Raw genomic sequence first — 23,236 nt, 5'->3', positions numbered from 1 at the left:
CGGCTGGCGGAGGTCACAGGGCGTTTCAAAGTAACGCCCTTGCACAGCGCACATCGATCGTTGGCGCCACGGCCGCGCGCTATTGGCAGTAGTGGCGCCCACTGCCGCCAACCTCCCGGCGCGAAACGGGCGCACACTTCTCGAGGCCACTTGCCATCTCGTGTCGCGTGGGCCTTCCGAAAACCGGCGCACAGACAGCGCGTGCCTTTGTTTCTGCAGAGAGCTTCAGAGGCTGCTAACAACCGCAAGGTTTCCTCAGCAAAACAGCCAGAGCACGTAATAATGTTCTGTGAAAGATAACAGACGATACAGAGAAGCTGTCACAGCGGTGCGAGTGTGTAGTGGTATTACGTAAACAGTTGCAAGGCTGCACAAATGTGCGTCCAGTCGCGACACGGGACCGCTAAGGCGGTTATTCATACATTTTGGGGTCTACACCTACATCTACATGCACAAACACCCAGGGACCACGATCCAAGCTGTATGCTGAACAGCATGTCCAAAGTCTTACAAACAATTTTTCTCAGAAGTATCACTTTACTTGTAGTTGCTGAAGGAAGTATCCGAGGACAGTTTGACTGTCCTATCCGCTGAATTCCATATATCGGAATGAACAGGAACCTTAGCTGCAGCAGTTTACGTAGGTCCACAACACACCTATGACAAAATACGATAGTAACACCTAAACTAGAAAATGATAACACAATCGTCCATGCCTAGACGACTACATAAAAAATAGATATTTTTCACGAAACAGAATTTTCCTGGTGGCCAAACAAGGACAACGATCACCTCTCAAAACAATGCCAGTTACAGCTGCACAAGGCTCTGTACTCTGACACATTTTATGTATATGTAATTTGCTTTTCCATTAGAAAATTCACTTTGAAGGTACAAAATAAATTTGACATACAGCACTTACAGAGTGAAAAAAGTGTGCACACCGGTTTACAACATTTTCCACATTTACGCAAATACTGACTATGTACCTAACAAATTTTGTTGCATACTCAGAAAATTGTGCTCTATCTGTGAAATTATATACGGGGTGTACATAAAGTCCGGGAACACTTTCAGTTATTTATTGCACAAGAAGTAAACATTGTGCAGATGTCATATATATTTCATTTTGAAGAGAAACTCTGGAAGTTTTTCTGTTTACAAACATTCCATATCCGAACGATGAGTGACTTGGCAGACGTTAATACGGTAATCGAATTCTTGCCATACCCGTCCCAGCATGGCATCGTCGACAGTTGCAATGGCTCCTCGTATTCTCTCCCGGAGCTCTGCTACATTACATGGTAGAGGCGGCACATACACCAGATCGTTAATGTGTCCCCACAGAAAAATGTCACACGGAGTGAGATCTGGTGATCGGGGAGGCCATTTCATGAAACAGCTGTCCGCTTCTGTAGCACGGCCGATCCATTGATGCGACAGCTCCGTGTTCAGGCACCCACGAACTTCACGATGAAAATGGGGTGGAGCCCCATACTGCTGAAAGATGAATGGAGAATCCGATTGAATTTAAGGTATGAGCCATTGCTGCAACATGTCCAGTAGGAATATCCAGCTGGCCGCTGTGGCCGAGCGCTCCTCGGCGCTTCAGTCCGGAACCGCGCAGCTGCTACGGCCGCAGGTTCGAATCCTGCCTCGGGCATGGATGTGTGTGATGTTCTTAGGTTAGTTAGGTTTAAGTAGTTCTAAGTCTAGGGGACTGATGACCTCAGATGTTAAGTCCCATAGTGCCTAGAGCCATTTGAACAATTTGGAACAACACGTCACCTTCCTGTTCAAAAAATGGTTCAAAATGGTTCAAATGGCTCTGAGCACTATGGGACTTAACATCTGATGTCACCAGTCCCCTAGAACTTAAAACTACTTAAACCTAACCAACCTAAGGACATCACACACATCCATGCCCGAGTCAGGATTCGAACCTGCGACCGTAGCAGCAGCGCGGTTCCGGACTGAAGCACTTAGCCGCTCAGCCACAGCGGCCGGCCTTGACCTATCTGTTGCAAAAACGGCAAAAGAACGGGATTAACAGCATTCTGCACCTAACGAGCCATAGTTAGTGTCCCCACAGAAACACCAAATGTGAACGAGAGTTGTAGCTTATCGCGCCCCAGACCTTAAAGCCAGTGTGTCTTGGAAGAATGCACTCTTGCAATACAGCGCTCACCAGATCTACGTTGTACGCGCAAACTACCATTACCTGCGTGCTGAAAGAATGTGTTTTCATCGCTGAAGATCATGACGCGCCATTTCATCTTCCAAGAGATCCTCTGACGGCACCAGTCCGGCCGTGCATGTCCGATGCTATGGCGTGAGTGGAAGTCGAGCTAGAGGTATGTGTGTCCGTAGTCCCACTGCTAATACCCGATCGTAACGGTTTGTGGTGACACGTCTGGGCTCACAAGCCCTTTTGTCAGTACTGTGGTAGCTGTAGGATCTGCAACTGCTGCCCTTACAATACGACGCTCCTGGCGCCCGTCTGTACTGCGTGGAGGTCCAGAACCTCGTCTACGTGTATCAGAATGTTCACGTGACCACTGACACCAGCATTGTTGCGCAAATGACGCAGCACCTCCAGCTTCTGTGATAATTCTCCGAAAGGACAATTTCGCCACTTGGAAAGCCACAACTTGACCCCTTTCAATTTCGCGCATGGCCTGCAGCAAGCACGAGTGCGCCTCAGTGGCATGGTTGCCTGCTTGCTGAACACGTTTGCAACACACTGAGTCTTCTGGCTGTGGGCATTCCGTGTTAAGGGGAGGTTTACTATCTTTGGCCCGAAAAAACTAATTTCTTTGAGAATTTTTTCTCGGGGTGTGTTACAGATTACAGTGTCAAATTTGGTCAAAATGTTTATTGATATTTCCTCTACAAACTGGAATTTTTTCCACCGGAAATGTCGAAGAGCAAAGGCGGAAGTGCCGTCGGAACGAAACAAAATTTCGATGTAGACCTCCACGCTCGGTATGTCATAGGTCAGCCGGCTCGTCTGAAATCAAAATTGAGTTGACGTTAGCGAAGTATATAAGATTCTTTAGGAGTTGTACCTCGCTTAAGTTATTTTGACCATAGGAAACAAAATGGCGGCCATTTTAAAAATAGGGTTTTTTCATCTATGATTGATCGGAATAAAAGTGGTACAACTCCTAGACAATTTAGTTAGCTTCGTCGGAAACAAAGAATCATGCCAATCGGTTCAGAAGATTCCACGTTCACACACCGCGCGGAAAAAAACGTCATTTCGAGAAAAACGCGTTTGATGTTTTGACTACATATAAATGCAATATTATGCAAGGTACGTTCAGTCTGCTATTCCGGGTGCATAAACTAGTCCTTTCTCTTCCTCATAGAGAGCGTTCTGCTCGATCTGGGCCATCCTGCGCTGCTCCAGAGCCGCTCCTACGGTCAGTGCCAAGCGGTTTTCGGCCGCTTGAATCCGGTGGTCGTCCGAATGCTTGGCGAACTGCATCGAATAGAGTCCCATGGTGACGTCCATCGTTGTCATGGTCTTCAGAGTTTGAATACCCTTCGTTGAAGCTGCTCACTGCCAGGAAAGTCACAGTCTCCACATTCTTCGCACCAGAATGCAAATGCTTGGAGGCTAACTTCCAAACACAAACTTTCATTTGAATTTTGTGTGTTTCCTCCCAATCACCGGTTCAATGACTCGTCCTCCGAAAGAAAAAAAACTTGTGCGTGAAACAGGTAAAAATTCAGGCAGGTGCATTTTTTTGTTCAACCACGAATAACAAACAGTTCCGTCCCGTATTCGGAAAAACCGTTTCAGGGGTGGATTCTAAACACTTTTATGGGTCCAGAAATGCAATTTTAAAAAAATCGATTTTTTGAACCAAAAGATAGTAAACCTCCCCTTAAAGGGTAGACACAGATGGCGCTCTGGTAGCTTTGCCACTACACTCCCTGTTGGCTGACGACGATGAAACCATTATCAATACATCTACTACCCCCTATGTGGCATATGCCGTCATCGGATAAATATCGACGTTGTCTTTACAGGCGTACTAATTTTTTACGACAGTGGATAAGTACAAATCGAGCATTTTTCATCAACATATGTGGGGTCTGAAAATGCGAGGTAAGAAACTTTTTCGACTGCCACTTTATGTGCCGATAAGGGTAGGGGCTGGCCAACGAAAGGGTCGCTGGTGCAGCGACCAATGCATGACTCGATGGCGAAGTGAATCTACGGTGAACTACAGCAGTAGCGCCGGCCTAACGTGATCGAATACAAATATACAAGCACACGGTCGTATGTGGCTATCAACAGGAAGTATGTGACACACGAACACATTTGTAAGATCCACCTGGCAGCTTCACCCACTTTCCCGGCATGACAAGAAGTCGATACAGACGAACACAGCCTCAGCTATAAGAACGCGGGGCGGGTGTGGTACCTTGTGCACCACATTTCATTGTATATACTGCGTGGAAAGCCACTCCATATCGGCGCAGCGCACAAACGTTCTTCTACCACATGAAACGTTCCACACAGGACTCGAACGAATTCAGTCTTGTGGATACGGTTGAATTATTCGAACTTTACATGCAAATGGGGCATCTATATTTTTCATTTCCATTTACTTACATGTAGGATGAGCAATCTATTATGGATCTTATATGTACACACATGAAAAAAAGTTTTTCATCACACTGGTCCCCAGAACTCCTGAAGATAGACGTCGACTGTGGATATTGTATCACAGACACAGTTCCTTTGACTGTTCAGAGATGTTACTAAGCCGGCCGCGGTGGCCGAGCGGTTCTAGGCACTTCAGTCCGGAACCGCGCGACTGCTACGGTCGCAGGTTCGAATCCTACCTCGGGTATGGATGTGTGTGATGTCATTAGGTTAGTTAGGTTTAAGTAGTTCTAAGTTCTAGGGGACTGATGACCTCAGATGTTAAGTCCCATAGTGCTTAGAGCCATTTGAACCATAGATGTCACCAAACACGCCCAAAGATGTAAACAACCATACATGACCAGCTCCTATTAGACGAAGGGGGTCCGAATACAGATCAATTCCAGTCATTCCAGAAGGAAAGAGGTACACGGCTCTTGTTGTCTGTAGTTCAACCATGCCTATACGGTCAATACCGCGGTTTGATCACGTCCACATAGTTACTTTGTGCCAGGAAGGGCTCTCAACAAGGGAAGTGTCCGGGCGTCTCAGAGTGAACCGAAGCGATGTTGTTTGGACATGGAAGAGATACAGAGAGACAGCAACTGTCGATGACATGCCTCGCTCAGGCCGCCCAAGGGCTACTACTGTAGTGGATGACCGCTACCTACGGATTATGGCTCGGAGGAACACTGACAGAACGCCACCATGTTGAATAATGCTTTTCGTGCAGCCACAGAACGTCGTGCGCACTAAGTTGCATGATACGCAATTTCACTCCTCTCGTCCATGGCGAGGTCCATCTTTGCAACCACGACACCATGCAGCGCGGTTCGGATGGGCCCAACAAAATGCTGAATGGACTGCTCAGGATTGGCATCACGTTCTCTTCACCGATGAGTGTCGTATATGGCTTCAACCAGACAATCGTCGGAGACGTGTCTGGAGGCAGCCAGTCAGGCTAACGCCTTAGACACACCGTCCAGCAAGTGCAGCAAAGTGCAGGTTCCCTGCTGTTTTGGGGTGGCATTATGTGGGGCCGACGTAGGCCGCTGGTGGTCATGGAAGCCGCCGTAACGGCTGTACGATACGTGAATACTGTCCTCCGACTAATAGTGCAACCATATCGGCAGCATATTGGCGAGGCATTTGTCTTCATGGACGACAATTCGCGCCTCCATCAAGCACATCTTGTGAATGACTTCCTTCAGGATAACGACATCGCTCGACTAGAGTGGCCAGCATGTTCACCAGACATGAACCCTATCGAACATGCCTGGGATAGATTGAAAAGGGCTGTTTATGGACGATGTGACCGACCAACCACTCTCAGGGATCTACGCCGAATCGCCGTTGAGGAGTGGGAAAATCTGGATCAACAGTGCCTTCATGAACTTGTGGATAGCATGCCACGACGAATATAGGCGTGCAACGGTGCAAGAGGACGTGCTACTGGGTATTAGGGGTACCGGTGTGTACAGCAATCTGGACCACCACCTCTGAAGGTCTCGCTATATGGTGGTACAACATGCAATGTGTGGTTTTCATGAGAAGTAAAAATGGCGGAAATTATGTTTATGTTGATCTTTATTCCAATTTTCTGTACAGATTCGGAAACTCGCGGAACCGAGGTGATGCAAAACTTTTTTGATGTGTGTGTATTCACACCTCAGTAATTGGAACAGTAATTTTGTTCTTAGTTATAGCAACTGCATTTATAGGATATGTTTTACCTTGAGGTAGCAAGGTCGTGAAATACCTCTACTATGACGACCCCAAACACGTTCATGATTTCTAGTGTTACCTCCATGAGCCGCACCACGCTATTGTTCGCCACCCACAACGGCAACATTTTTTGAATTATCTACGGAGTCATGGTTGCAAAATACTAACAGGAATTCTTTTCAGACGAATGGAAAAATTGGTAGAACCAGGCCTCGGGGAAGATCAGTTTGGATTCCGTAGAAATGTAGGAGCATGCAAGGGAATACGTACCCTACGACTGATCGTAGAAGGTAGGTTAAGGAAAGCCAAACCTATGTTCATAGCATTTGCAGACGTAGAGAAAGCTTTCGACAACGTTGATTGAAATATTCTCTTTCAAATTCTGAAGGTGGCAGGAATAAAATACAGGGAGCGAAGGTTATTTATAATTTGTCCAGAAACCAAATGATAGTTATAACAGTGGAGAGGCATGAAAGAGAAGTAGTGGTTGAGAAGGGAGTGAGATAGGGTTGTAGCCTATCCCCGACGTTATTCGGTCTGTGTATTGAGCAAGCAGAAATAAAAGAAAATTTTGGAGTAGGAATTAAAATCCAAGGAGAAAAAATAAAAACCGTGAGGTTTGCCGATGACATTGTAATTCTGCCAGAGACAGCAAAGGACTTGGAAGAACAGTTGAACGGAACGGATAGTGTCTTGAAAGGAGGATATAAGATGAACATAAAACAAGAGCAAAACAAGAATAATGGAATGTATTCAAATTAAATCGGGTGATGCTGAGAGACTTAGACTAGAAAATGAGACACTTAAAGTAGTAGATGACTTTTGCTATTTGAGTAGCAAACTAACTGATGATGGACGAAGAAGAGAGCATATAAAACGTAAATTAGCGATGTCAAGGAAAGATTTCGGCAGAAGAGAAATTTTTTGTCATCTAGTATAGACTTCAGTGTCAGGAAGCCCTTTCTAAAAGTATTTGTTTGGAAGCGAAACATGGGCGATAAGCAGTTCAGACAAGAAGAGAGTAGAAGCTTTTGAAATGTGGTGCTGCAGAAGAATGTTAGAGATTATATGGGTAGATCACGCAACTAATGAGGAAGTACCGAATGGAATTGGGGAGAAGAGAAATTTGTGGCACAACTTGAGTAGAAGAAGGGATCGGTTGGTAGGACACGTTCTGAGGCATCAAGGAATCACGAATTTAGTGTTGGAGGGATGCGTGGAGGGTGAAAATCGTAGAGGGAGACCAAGAGATGAATACACTAAGCAGATTCAGAAGGATGTTACTCGGAGATGAAGAGGCGTGCACAGGATAGAGTAGCATGGAAAGCTGCATCAAACCCATCTTTGGACTGAAGACCACAACAACAACATGGAGTGTCTTGCAACATCCGCCGAGTTGATGGAACGTCCCCGGCGAAAGAAATTTGTATGACTGGTCATATACTTTAACGAACGACCAAGGCACAACACGGACACGCCGGCTTACCTGGCGTCACGTATGATGGTGCATCACTGCTGCCGTGTCTGTTACTATTTTGTTTTTCGTTTTTCTCCTAAATGTCTATCACGCGCCAGAAGCGTGATTTAGTTCTCCCCCTCTGATTAGCACGGCGTCCCATAGGTTGCTGATTCATGTATAATGATAATTTAAATACGATAATTGTTGCTTTGTGGTTGCAAACAACTATATTTGTCATTGTTTTTGGTTTGCAGCATACGTCCCCATCTCACTCTTTTCCTGAAGATGTGACGGGGGCAGCGTGGGGAGGCCTCGGGCTGCGACCCCTGCCCACTCTGCCCCATGATTCCCCCCCCCCACCTTTTTACATCCCAGATTGGCAAACAGAATATACTGGGTGTACATAAAGTCCGGGAACACTTTCAATTATTTATTGTACAAGAACCAAACATTGTACAGGTATCATACATATGTCATTTTAAAGAGAAACCCTGAAAATTTTGTTTTTCGTGAATATCACCACCGCGTAGTTCGGTAATTTGCTGATAGTCAGCGCTAGTTGCAAACATGGCGAGTTCAGGTGCGGAGCGAGCTGTTTCGTGAAATGGCCTCCCCGATCACCAGATCTCACTCCGTGTGACTTTTTTCTGTGGGGACACATGAAAGATCTGGTGTATGTACCGCCTTTACCACGTGATGTAGGAGAGTTCAGGGAAAGAATACGGGAAGCGACTGCGACGGTCGACGATGCCATGTTGGGACGGGTATGGCAAGTATTGGATTACCTAATTGACGTCTGCCAGGTCACTCATGGTTCGCATATCGAATGTTTGTAGAAAAACCTGTCAGAGGTTTTCTTCAAAATGCAGTATGTATGACATCTGTACGATGTTTAGTTCTTGTGCAATAAATGATTGGAAGTTTTCCCGGACTATATGTATATCCTGTATACATTTAAAGAATGAGGGAGAGAGAGAGAGAGAGAGCTGTGCTATACCCAGTTGAAATCTGCAGTTTTTTAATGTGTATTTCTTACATTTGTAAATTGGTTATCATAAGAAGGCTAGTAAGTTAAGTAAAGCAGAAGGGAATAATCACGCGATTGGCAAATCTCTCAGACGACTTGGACGAGTAAAGAATTAAAAACTTAATTCTTCCCCAATTTCATTTCACTTCTTTCTCCTCACCTTTTCCTCCAACTCACGTTCCATCATACTACTGTGCGCTTATGTCCACTCATCTTTGCTTCCTCCTGTACCTCGCACTGTGCCCGAATTGCCACCTTCGAGTGTCTTCTTATCTAGCCAAGATATAGTTCAGGCCTCACCTCAACCCAGTACAAGAATAAATTCACAAAAAATGAATATAGATGCAATAAATTGCTAATAATTCGTGGAGAGGCGCAATAGATCTCAATCTCACGTTTCAGAAGATAACAGGTTACTCTGAAACACTGTATGAGCAATTCTGAAAACAATCAGCTGTCGTGTATCGGATTGAATCGGTAAAGAAGCTTTCCAACACTATAACAACGATCCCACGGGTCTTTTTTAATTAAGCCCATAAATAATTATAGAGATGATCACGCCACAAACGAGTGTTTCGCACAAATTACTATTAATGAATATTAAACTTGTCAATCATACTTTACCACTCAATATTGGCAACTCTTAACTCGTTACACAGATAATAACAACGTTGCATTTGGTATTAAATTATTTCAGTTAATCCCAATTCTTAATTAGAACACTTACATGATATTTTACTATAAAAATACAGCGCCCAGCCACTTTTTTTAAATGGGTTTTATTTATGCCAATATGCATTTCGGGTTTGCACCCATCTTCAGCTGGCAAATTACATGTATCTTCAGTTTGGATGCTGAAGCTGGCCTGTGCGAAAGCAACGATTCCAATCATTTACTTCAATTTCGCGAGTTTAAAGTTACGCACTATCAGTTGTTCATTTTACTTACATTCTCCACTCCTTGTTTTCTCTTGGCTTTTCTTCTTTTTTGTAGCAGCACAAATACTTTTTGTCACGTATTTTACACAGGCGCACTGCGTTACCCGCCATGTTGTCGACTGACAGTTTTTTTTTCATACAAGCAGTTTATCAATGGACAGACTTATATTTTACTAAAGTTCTGAGGTTCTAGCTAAGCTACTGTTTACTAACATTGACTTGGGTGATAGAAGTATTCTAAGTACGATGTGTACTAAGTTTTTTGTGGTTACTTAGGCAGTATTGAAGATAATAAACTAACATAACACATTTGTACAAAGCAGTAATTCATACATTAACAATATAACAAAGATAGAATTATGATTTTTTGTTGTATATATTATATGCATTGTTGGGTTTATATTAGATTATGTTATTTCTTGCTTGTGCTTAGTAAGTCAGGGTGTATACGACCCGGGACAACCGGGCGATCCGGGAAAAACCCGGGAATTTTTTCATCCGGGAGAAAACCGTGAAAAACCCGGGAATTTTTTAGAATTCCGGGAAGCTTTCTTTGTTTTTGTTTTCAGTTAAATTTTTGTAATTTTAACTGGCAAGAACCGATACTCTAACAAAGGATATTACTGTATACCGCTATTTCAGAATAATACTGCAACAACAAAATATGAACGAGAGAAAAAACGAAAATAAAACTTAATTTGCAAAGGAAATGCGCCATATACAGCAACAAAATACAGTGCTCATACAAGCGTCTGCCAACTACAAGATGTATCAAAGGCTTTAGGAAGACTATGCAATGTTTCGTAATAGCAAATTGCCTCCGATGAGCATGACGTCACTACTGTTTACATTAGATTCGTTTTAGCAGTTAAGAGCGGGATCATGCGCATGCGCAGTTGAGTAGTACCTTAGCCCGCTTCTGGATACAGAAATGTGGCTGTTGGCTGTGTAAGCAGTCGCAGAAAGCAGCTAGATGCTACCGGGAAAAATTTTACTGGAGCACCCAAGCTGCCAGATTCATGCATGCGCAGCAGGCCCAGTTCTAGGAGGGGGGTGGGGGGCAAATTCATACATTGAGGGAATAAACCTTGTTTCACAAAGCGACTAGCATCCAGCGCACGTTAGTCTATCGATTATTCATATGACTTTGAAACGCATCCCTGTCGGTTTTTGAACATTTTTGAACACATTCTAAGTTGATTTTTGAATGAATCGTAAGTTGATTTGTGAATGCGTGTCTCTGTCAGGGGAATCATCGTCGCATGTAGAAACAAACTTTCCTACAGACAAAAGGGGCTATACGAGCTGAGCGGAGTAAGGCCGAACGGATGAATGCCAACCGCTGTCTTATTGTGCGGTTGATCGGGTTTGGGAATGATGAGCGTTGTTATAATTACTAGCTAAATCCATAAATTCAGACTACAAGAGTGGAAATAAACGAATAACAGGTTAGAAATATTACGTATTACCTTCTCGGTGTATCTAAGAAAATGAAATTTTGACAGAAAATTTTTGGCTACATCGCTATACTAGTAAGGGCCAGTTGTACAGTCCCCGGCTAGCAGCCGCTTTAAATTCTGTTCTGGAAGAAGCGCGGAAAACGCGTTGTACGAAACACGCGTTGTACGAAACATGTAGCAACGCCTAACCGGAGAATAATCGCGGGATAACTACACCGGTGATCCTGGCAGAGTTGGTGGGGTTAACCTGCGAATGAGCTTTGACATTGGCAGGAATAGTTACAGAATTAGTTATAACAAGACTGTTTGTTAGAACGAGGAAGGAGAAGAAACGGGGACATCACATAAATTATGGAACAATATGACGATTCCAAGTTTGTATAAAAATTTCATACTACTACTTTTAGATCTCATACTTGAGAAACTGGAGCGTATGAATGAAGTGTGAAACTATTTCCTAACGTAAGGCTTTTTGCTTGTAGTAGGCCTAATAGGCATTTGATATTGATACTTTGTGAATTCTGTCGTTACAAAAACGACCATTTGTGCCAAAACAGTCTCGTTTATTCGGTGTGTACTACAATTGTTGCGTTATTTGAAAGGTATATTTTGTTTTATCTAGCAGAGAGTGACAAAATAGACGTAATCAGATCGGGAAACCAGACCAGTCTTGGGTCCTATTTGGATTAACAGCTTTTTCAGTATTAGACAACATTTCAACTTTTCATTTAGCAAAACATTTGAAGAACTTTGATGAGGTAATAGATTCTCTCGCAGAAAGGAGAGCACGCCATGTAAAGCTGTAGCAAGATTAGAGAGAAAAAATTCCAGGAGCTAAGGATTGAAGAAATGTGTATTGCCTTGCTTGTCTGATGTCTTTACTGGGTTTATGTATCCTACATTTAATTTTATGTCACACAAAGCAGCAAGTTGATTGCTGATAGGGAATTAAGAGTGCAAAAAAAAAAAAAGGACAGGATGTCAAACCGGCCAATTGTAAGCAGGAGAGGCACCACAGGACATTTTAATTTCCACTGTCCTGAATATGGTTTGATGGTATCCATTACAAAATATACACGCTTCAATTCGACAGAGCGAAGTACAGTGACGTGCGATAGAAAAATGCTGTGTGAGGAGGCGAGGCACTGCACTTTGGCGCACTTACGACCAAATAACATGTTTTACATTTCCTCGAACACACGTTTTATGCATCAGACTCTTCAGAAAGATGTGCGCTACAAAATGGAACATATTTTTTTAAAATTCGATGTTTTTTTTTTAAATTTTTGACATCCTATCTCAAACGCTCGAGGGAGCGGCGGGGTATTGCACCGGTTCGGAAATATCGTAGATCCGAGGCTGATGCACAGAGCAGTCTGAGTTACAGTGGGGTAGTGGGTAGTCTCCACGTGACCCGTGTTTACATTTAGTGACTTTGCTGTTCCCTCTTCGTTTACTGCTCTCACGTCAAATGAAAACAAAACAGATTTCTGATTTCCACCTTTCTGACAATCAAGCATTAATTGCCTTGCAAAACAATGAAGTTATTTTTGTCGGTTTGCTAAAGAAATTTTCTTTTTAATTCCACACACTGTTCGCTGCATTTCAAGTGCACGTTTTCAACTTTTAGCATATATGGCATTATGCCATAATAAAGAACCAAACATGAGATAACACAGTACTGGTACTCCAGGAAAATTTACATCCCGAAAACCACATTGGAAAGTTTATCAGGTGGTGGCCCACTTAACTGGGAATGGTTCAAATGGTTCTGAGCACTATGGGACTTAACATCTCAGGTCATCAGTCCCCTAGACTTAGAACTACTTAAACCTAACTAACCTAAGGACATCACGCACATCCATGCTCGAGGCAGGATTCGAAACTGCGACCGTAGCGGTCGCTCGGATCCAGACTGAAGCGCCTAGAAACGCTCGGCCACACCGGCCGGCTTAACTGGGAATATGGACATACAAATGTGCACTTTAAATGTGCACATTTTAGTATGGGTCTCGAAATTCTGATGCTCTTGGAGTATCCTCTGATTTCTTTTTCCTTCTATGACATAATGTACGATCTTTTAATGTTTTGCACGTACGAAGATACGGACTCCCTACGACATCGTAGCTATGCAAGCGTGGTGACGCCTGTCATCTGGCGCTCTCTGGCAAACTGCGGAAACGAACCTATTTCTAACAGATCACGAGAAAATATTCCGAATAGTGGTTTGAAAAGCGTTGCCATCAAAGTACCATTCCGGCAATTACAACGGAACTATGTGCAATAATGTACGATGGACTTCTTAAATTACAGAGCGTTTGATTCTCGTTTAAAAAATCAACTCTTTGATGACAAGCCATTTAGATGAATTTCGAGCCCAGAAGATCAGACATTTAAGTCGTTATTAAAAATTTTAGGATCACATTTGTGTGATATATCTTAAATTGTAATATGCACATAAAAGACCAACATTGTATGTGAAAGCTTAGCTTCTCTTGCAGCGTATTAATCTTACAGACCAATATTATATGTGAAAGCTTTGCGTTTTGTGTAGCAACACTATGTATATTAATTCAAACCATTAACATTTTCTGTTTGTGTGTTCGCGCTACTTAACAGTGATGTTGCTATTGGGTGACTACATCACGTGTCCTAAGCTCTGAATACCTGTTGTCATCGGCTGTCGAGATCACGTGACATGACCTATGACTGACTTACAAAAGCGCATCGCAATCTCGATTTCAATGCTTCGGAAAGTAACATGCGGTGTTCGGTGGAATTCGAATTTATACTTTCGTAACACGTACGCAGCATACATGTTGCTGCTTATCAAAGATCTGTACAAAACGTGTTTTTTCCCCTGTGTTTAGTTTTTAAAATGACACAAATTCTACTCTTGTGTATAAAACCATAATCATTCAAAGGACTTATACAGTTCCAGGAGAAAATATACTGTCAGTTAACAGGGAAAAAGTATGTTTGCACCCGGGAGAAAGTGTATTTTTAACCGGAAAATCCGGGAGAAATCCGGGAATTTCTTTTTCCTTGTCCACGTATACACCCTGTAAGTGGTTTGATAAGTAGAGTGTGGAAATTTTTCAGAAATATTCGGTTTGGTAACTCTGTTTGGTCGTTAAGTATGTCAGAAGGGGATACATGTTTATGTGAATAAATTTCGATTTCTTCTAAGAGGTTCATTCTTTTTCCTTTGTTGGCTAGGTGGAGAACTTGTAGGTTATGGGATATGTCTGTTACTTGATTTTATTCTTCTGCTACATGTTGCGCAAATGTGGATTTATTTAAGTTTTTTAAATGAAGAGCACCCATGTGGTCTCGAAAACGTATGTTGAAGTTTCTCCCTGTTTGGCCTATGTATGTTTTTGGACATGAGTTGCAGTTAAGTTTGCGTATTCCTGATTGATTGTATGGTTTGGTATTATTTTTAATGTTATGGATAGCTTTGTCTTTATTTTGTTATTTGTATAGTAGCTGATTCTGATATCTGTTCTTCAGAACAGGTTTGCTATTTTATATGACAGTTTTCCTACAAATGGCAAGCTTACATATTTTTGTTTTGGCTTTGTTGTGTTATTCTTTAATGCTGTTTTGTTATTGTATTTGGTTATGTGGGGATTTATTTTAGAGTTTAGTTCATCTATTAATTTTGGATTGTAATCATTATTGTAAGCAATTGCTTTGATAGTGTTTAGTTCTTCTATTTGGTCAGCTGTTTCTAGTGATATTTTGTGCATTCTGTTTAGCATTGCTCTGTATGAAGCCATCTTATTCACCAAACATCTAGTAATTTCAACTAACATCATTTTAAGTGATAAAGAAGTAAGTTTGCTGAATAAAGGGCTTCAACGTAATATCGCCCCATCTCTGACCGAAAATAATATGAAAGAATTAATCGTAGGCACCAAAATAGCCTGTGATACTGCAATACTAATTCAGAATTATCAGATTGCCATAGGTCACAAAGTTAACAATTTTATCACCAAACAAATAGAGAAAGCAAATAATAATAATAGTATAAAGCACCATGACAGTACAATACTTCAAAGTGTTAATAAGAAACTAAGTGACAATAAAGCTTTAGTAGTAAAAGCAGATAAAAGCAATGCTGTTGTTGTAATGTATGAAAGTGAATATGTAAACAAAACCATTGAATTTTTCAGTAACAATAATATAGTAGAACTTCAGTCTGATCCCACTCTTTTAAGTTACAGAATAAACTTAAAAATATGATGAAAAAAAGTGATTTCCTCTTACATGCAAAAGATATACATGAATGCACTGTTATGAACCCTTATGCACCATGCCTACGAGCACAACCTAAGACCCATAAAGTCAACTGTCCCATACGTCCAATTGTTAATTCTCGGAGCAGCCCAACTTATGAAATCAGCAAGAATCTGAATGAGATAATTAGCAACACATTCAAATTCGAAGAGACATACTCAGTAAAGAACAGTTATGAACTGATTAACTGTATAAAGGAAATTCAGATTCTTGATACTACTAGGTTTGCATCGCTTGACATCACAAACCTCTACACAAACATACCGGTCAAAGAAACAATAGAAATAATTAAAAACAATTTGCTTAAACATAAAAATTTGGCATTACCAGAAATACACAAATTCATTGATCTATTAACGCTAGTACTATCACACAACCACTTTTCTTTTAATAACAAAATGTACCAGCAGAAAGAGGGCCTAGCTATGGGTAGCTGCCTTGCCAGTTTGCTTGCTGTTATTTTCATCAATAACTTAGAATGTAAATTTTTAAAAGAAAACCCCCATATAGTAAACAAGATAATTTATTACAAAAGGTATGTTGATGATATAATAATCTTATTTGATGGCACAGCAGAAGAAATTGGTAACCTTTCAAAAGAAATGAATAAAATGCATCAGAACACCATCTTCACTCTAGAACACCAAACAGAAGTAGGTTTAAATTTTCTGGATCTCTGCATAAGTAGCTCCAACAACAAACGCAAATTTCAAGTACACAGGAAACCAACATACACAGATAACACAATTAATAAATCATCCTGCCACCTAATTAAACAAAAGATGGCTTCATACAGAGCAATGCACAAAATACCACTAGAAACAGCTGACCAAACAGAAGAACTAAACACCATCAAAGCAGTTGCTTACAATAATGGTTACAATCTAAAATTAATAGATGGACTAAACTCTAAAATAAATCCCCACATAACCAAATACAATAACAAAACAGCATTAAAGAATAACATAACAAAGCCAAAACAAAAATATGTAAGCTTGCCATTTGTAGGAAAACTGTTGTATAAAATAGCAAACCTGTTCTGAAGAACAGATATCAGAATCAGCTACTATACAAATAACAAAATAAAAGACAAAGCTATCCATAACATTAGAAATAATACCAAACCGTACAATCAATCAGGAATATACAAACTTAACTGCAACTCATGTCCAAAAACATACATAGGCCAAACAGGGAGAAACTTCAACGTATGTTTTCGAGAAAACGTGGGTGCTCTTCATTTAAAAAACGTAAATAAATCCACATTTGCGCAACATGTAGCAGAAGAAGAAAAACAAGTAACAGACATATCCCAAAACCTACAAGTTCTCCACCTAGCCAACAAAGGAAAAAGAATGAACCTCCTAGAAGAAATCGAAATATATTCACATAAACATGCATCCCCTTCTGACATAGTTAACGACCAAACAGAGTTACCAAACCGAATATTTCTGAAAAACTTCCACGCTCTACTTATCAAACCATTTACTAAGCACAATCAAGAAATAACATAATCTAATATAAACCCAACAAATGCATGTATTAAGATACAACATAAAAATCTTAATTCTATCTTTGTTATATTGTAAATGTATGAATTACTGCTTTGGATAAATGTGTTATGTTAGTTTATTATCTTCAATACTGCCTAAGTAACCACAAAAAACTTAGTACACATCGTACTTAACAATACTTCTATCACCCAAGTCAATGTTAGTAAACAGTAGCTTAGCTAGAACCTCAAAACATTCGTAGAATATAACTCTGTCCATATATAAACTGCTTGTATGAAAAAAAACTGTCAGTCGACAGCATGGCGGATAACGCAGTGCGCCTGTGTAAAATACGTGGCAAAAAGTGTTTGTGCTGCTACAAAAAAGAAGAAAAGCCAAGAGAAAACAAGGAGTGGAGAATGTAAGTAAAATGAACAACTGATAGTGCGTAACTTTAAACTCGCGAAATTGAAGTACATGATTGGAATCGTTGCTTTCGCACAGGCCAGCTTCAGCATCCAAACTGCTGTCGATATTGTACCACTGTAGAAACTGAAGATACATGTAATTTGCCAGCTGAAGATGGGTGCAAACCCGAAATTCATATTGGCATAAATAAAACGCATTAAAAAAGTGGCTGGTTGCTGTATTTTTATAGTAAAATATCATTATCCACGGCCATGGAGCTCAACAGTCCAAATAAAATGGACAAATTGTTATTAGAACACTTACACATTCCCAAATGTATAAAAAGGTTCTGCATTTCATTATTTTTATAAAACAGTCGACATGTCGGGCCAAAGATGGCATTTGTTACTATGGAAATAAACAACAGTTATTTACATCCTCTCATTGGCGATACTTCTGTTATTAAAGTTTAAATATAGTCTTTTGTACTAAATCAAAATTCTTTCCTAAGTAACTCGATTCGCACCTTTTTATAATTGTCAATTAAAATATATTTAACTGTAACTCAAATGTTACCTCTCAAGGAATTACGTAAGTAGTGAACTTTGCGTCACTAAACTTTGATAAAGTACTTCTCTGCTTTGTTTTTAAAAGTCTCGTCGTTCATTTACTCTATTTGTATTACATAACTGACTTGAACGTGATTACTCTGCTTGTTATTAGTCAGATCACTAAATTTTCAACCATTATTTTTTTTAGTCAAAATATCCACGGGTGTGCTGCCGGTCTATAGTGTCCAACGGGCACAATATTTCGGCGATCATACATGTCGCCATCATCAGGTGAACTGACGGACTGAGCTCCTGTGAACGTGCCGGCACGGAGATCCGTACGCTATGGCTGCTCAGAGGGAACTGGGTTCGGTCGCGGCGGCGGCCGATTTAAATACCCTCCTCCTGCGGCGCGCCCCCTCCGCCGTCCGCGCCCTGCGCCACGGTCGCGCGGTGGAATAGATTGCGACGGCGTCTGAGATGACGTCGGTGTGATGGCTCTGTCCGCCGTGGTCGTCACAACTATACGTTTGCTCGATTTACTCTTGATTAACCCAATCGCTGGTTCCCAAGCCTTGCTAAGATTATAGCCACAGTCACGGTTTATGAGGTCGTCATTGGTGCGAATTTCGATGGCCTCTCTAACAACGATGTCCCAGTATCTCGACGTCTGTACCAGAATCCTCGTGCGGTCATACTCCATGGCGTGATTTTCCGACGAACAATGTTCAGCGACCGCCGACTTGGCTCGGATACATCAGTCGAGTGTGCCTCTGGTGTTCACGGCATCGATCCTCGACGGTACGCATCGTCTGACCAATATACGACTTGCCACATTGACACGGAATCTGGTACACGCCGGCCTTCCTCAAACCGAGGTCATCTTTGGCGCTCCCCACCAGTGCACGAGTTTTATTTGGAGGACAAAACACAGTTCCGACCCGGTGTTTCTTCAGAATGCGGGCGATTTTCCCCGAGAGTGCGCCTGTGTATGGAATAAATGCAGTGCCTACCTCCTCCCTCGTGACTTCATCCATCTCAACAGGTTGTGCTGCAGTGGTTGGGCGGACAGCACGTTGAATCTGCCACTCTGAGTACCCATTTTTTCGAAATACAGTTCTCAGATGTTCCAATTCCTGGGGTAGACTCTCTGTGTCAGAGATAGTGCGCGCCCTATGTACTAGAGTTTTAAGTACCCCATTCCTCTGTGAAGGGTGATGGCAGCCTTCTGCGTGCAAATACAGATCAGTGTGCGTTGTCTTCCGATACACTCCATGACCTAGGGTGCCGTCAGCCCTTCTCTTGACCAAGACGTCAAGGAAAGGTAATTTACCCTCCGTTTCAGTCTCCACAGTGGATTTGATGTTGGGGTGTATGGAGTTTAGATGTGTAAGGAAGTCAAGGAGTTTATCCATACCATGTGGCCAGATGACGAACGTGTCGTCCACGTAACGGAAAAAGCAAGTAGAAACAAACGGAGGGAGTCGCCATGGGTAGCCCACTCTCACCGGTGGTAGCGAACTTGTACATGGAGAACTTCGAGGAGGAAGCCCTGTCGTCATCCGTATGGAACAGTGGGCGCGATATTCCTTGATGACACGGTGACCACTTAACGGTACGTGAATGTACTGAAAGATGATTGATTTCACCCCCATTATCCAAAGTGACGCTGATTTCGACAAGATGTAGTTCATGCAAGGCGGAACTCGACCCCATCGAAGCAGGAGAGAGTTTGATGTCCTGGAGGCACTAAGGGTACCGCAGTCTCGGTATGAGGTACCCACAGGTTACTGCCATGGGCCCCGACAGGCCGCCATGTTCTCCGGATCTGAATACACGCGACTCCTTTTTGTGGGGCTATATTAAAGCCAAGGTGTACAGCCATATCCCCAAACCCACTGCCTAGCAGAAAAGAGTCATTCAAGAGGTCATCGACAGCATCGATGTTCCGACACTTCAGCGGGTCATGCAGAATTTCGCTATTCGTCTGCGCCACATAATCATCAATGATGGCAGACATATCGAATATGTCGTAACCCAAATCCGAATATCTGTTGTGACGTTTACATGTTGAATAAAGTGTGTGCACGCATTAGTTTCTAAATAATTTCCGTTTTTTTTTATATAGTTCAATAATTGTGATACTGTAACTTGTGGCTGTCGTTTATCTTAGTACAGTGCCACCTCGCCCAGGATGATATCTGGCGCGCGTTGATGCTGTCAGTCACCGTCGCAGATGTGGTCTTTGCCGCTTCTGAGCGAACACTTGTGTAGCCGGTTACAATTTTGGTTTTTCTAGAACGTATACACAAACGCTAAGTTTAGTTACTAGAAATAATGCATTTTTGCACCCTTTATCCGCTTTACGACATTTTGCTGCTGTCATAAGAGATTGAAAGGAGTACATTATTTACGGAACGACATGAAACTGTTCACAATTAATTTCGACACGTTACAAGCTATTCAAAAAAAGAAAACTAGTGCACTCCATCACTATTCATTCATATAAGTACACAGCAACGTAGTTAAATAGAGTAACACATAATTAACTAAGAAAAGACAAATGTATTGGTCAAAGACAAACTAGCTCATATCTGGACGCCGCAGTCACCAGATCTCAGTACTACTGAGCGTTTGTGGTCTACTTTGGAGAGAAGGGTACGTGATCGCTTATCCACCTCCATCATTGTTAGCTGAATAGTACAAGGTCCCATTCAAAAGCAAACAGGATATGGATTCATCCATTTCGAGACGACTGGAAGCTGTTCTGAATGTCAGCGGTTTTCCTATACCTTATTAGGCGTGGTAATGTCTTGTCACTTTGGTGTTTGCATATATTTGTCCATTCCTGTACTTGCGCCCTGTATTTTAATACCACTTGTGCCCTTTGCTTTTATTTCTTTCTTTGCTTCTTAGATACACTGCACAGGAGGTAAACGATATCCTTGCGTCGGTCTTAATTTTTATTGCTCCCTCTGTTGTTCTATTACATACTGTATATTACCTTACATACAGTATATTACCGATATTTCCCGATCACACATACTTACTTCTCTGAGGATCTCCGGTATTATGCACCATTTTACATTGTGGTACGTTTTGATAAACTTTAGAAAGTGTCCAGCTTCCATTATCAGCCGTTAAGACAGGACTGCTTCTTTGTCGCTTTTACCTTTCCTAAAATGAAACTGATCTTTATCTAAAATAACCTCTATCTTGAATTCTCTTGTATATTATTCCGTTCGGCATTTAGGATACATGAATGTCAGGCTGACTATGTGTCGTTCTCACATTTATCTGGCCTTTCTTTGTTGAGGATTATGTGGTTGGTATTCTTCCTACGGTCCAGTGATATGTTTCCAGCTGATAGTGTGTACATTAACTTGAATAATTGTATAGTTGACACTTTCTCGTGCTCCGAAACTATATTATCTGTACCTTCAGCCTTATTTAATGGCAAGTCTTCAAATCTGTCAGACTGGATCCCGTATGTCCTCCAAATCGACACCCATTTCTTCTTCTGTTACGTTCCTTTCCCCTCGCAGAGACAGTCAGTGCACTTTTTCCACCCATCCACTTTATCCTCTGCGCTTAGCATTGGAATTCCGAAGTCTTAAAGCTGACACCTTCGCTTTTAAAGCCTCCGAAACATTTTTTTTTACTTTTCTATATCCTGAATCTGTCGTTCCTAATACCATTCATTTTTCAATGGCTAAATATTCTTACTGGAACCAGTTCGCCTAGCTGTCTGGCAGACCCTAATGTTTTCATTTCTCAATGACTAATATTGTAATACAGCTTACTTTGCTAAAGACGCTTTAGCGTAGATAAGGATTGTAGTTTTAAAAACAAATGAGATGGTCTCCCTGAATCAGGTATAACGTCGTCGAGGATTGCTCGGTCTTTCGTTTCTAATCTTCCTTCCTAAAGTTTGTATTCAGTGCTGAAATGTAATTACTGGCATTTGTAGAGTATTGGCGGCGAAGTTTAGAAATCAGCTCAGAACTCGCTTAGACGACATCAGCAGAAAAATTAAATTCCGTTTTCCAGATCAATATAATGCATAGCGCAAAGGCTCCCTCGGTTGAGAGGAACACCCATGTTGTGTAAAAGAGCAATAAAACGCCACAACTCACGCGAAACTAGCGTTTTCTGTTGTGACATCCGGGACGTAAGAGTTTTTACACGTCGTGTGATGAAGGTCGAAGAGGCGTTGGGAGCATTGTAACAGTATTGCATGTGAGTCAGTTTCGATCCGAGTCCACAGTTTGTTGGAAGTGACGGCAGGGTGGTGCCGTTGCCAGTTAACCATGTCCCATACATGTGCAATGAGCTACGTGCCAGGCGAAAGGTCACGCCGGTATCTGTTGTGTTGGCTATAGCGGCAGGTCATGGTCCAGAACCACGGATGCTGCAGCCTGCAGTGGGGCGTCAACCCGGGCAGTAGCGCGCGGATTGGCAAGGGTTCGACTTCTGGGGCATATGATTTTCATTTGGATAACAGACGTCAAGCGCTTTACACATAACATAGTAGGGCTTCTTGTTTTAGAGTAGGTTTGTAACACGAGTTCCTCACGCAGGGCAGGCCTGACTACTTGTTTTCTTTTTAATGGACAAGCATAGCATCTTCTGTGTTCCGCTTCATCGCTCGTTTCATTTTAGTTTCTAAGTCCAGCAGTTCACTTATCTCGAATCAACCTCGTGACATATTTTGCATATTACCTTATGAAATAATTTTTGGAACAAATCATCACTTAGAAATGAAGTACTGATTGTGGAAAAGCGAATAATAAGAATAATATATGGTGTTCATCTGCCCTCATCCTGTAGGTACTCCAAGGAGTCGGGCATTTTAACAGCACCATCACAGTACTTAACTTTCGTCAGTAAAATTTGTCGTAAAGAACCCATCACAAATTGCGAAGAATGCTGATACCCATTCCCAAAACGCTAGAGGAAAAAATGACCTTTACTAACGACTAGCTTAGCAATTCCTGCTTTGCTCGCGTAGACTGTATGGTCTAACAAAATTTTTTGTCTATCTTTAACCGAATTTTTATGTTGTTAACAAATTCCAACATCTTCTGAACTTCTCACGCTAATTAAGCTCATAGAAACATGGTCTTTTCCGAATGTTAATCTGACCAAAGACGATTCTGGTAGTTGTAGTCAGAGGTCTTTGTTAATCATGCCTTTTGAGTTCTTGTGGTGAT

Source organism: Schistocerca piceifrons, chromosome 8 (assembly GCF_021461385.2).
Source record: "Schistocerca piceifrons isolate TAMUIC-IGC-003096 chromosome 8, iqSchPice1.1, whole genome shotgun sequence".
NCBI lineage: Eukaryota > Metazoa > Arthropoda > Insecta > Orthoptera > Acrididae > Schistocerca > Schistocerca piceifrons.
This window is presented reverse-complemented; position numbering follows the sequence as displayed.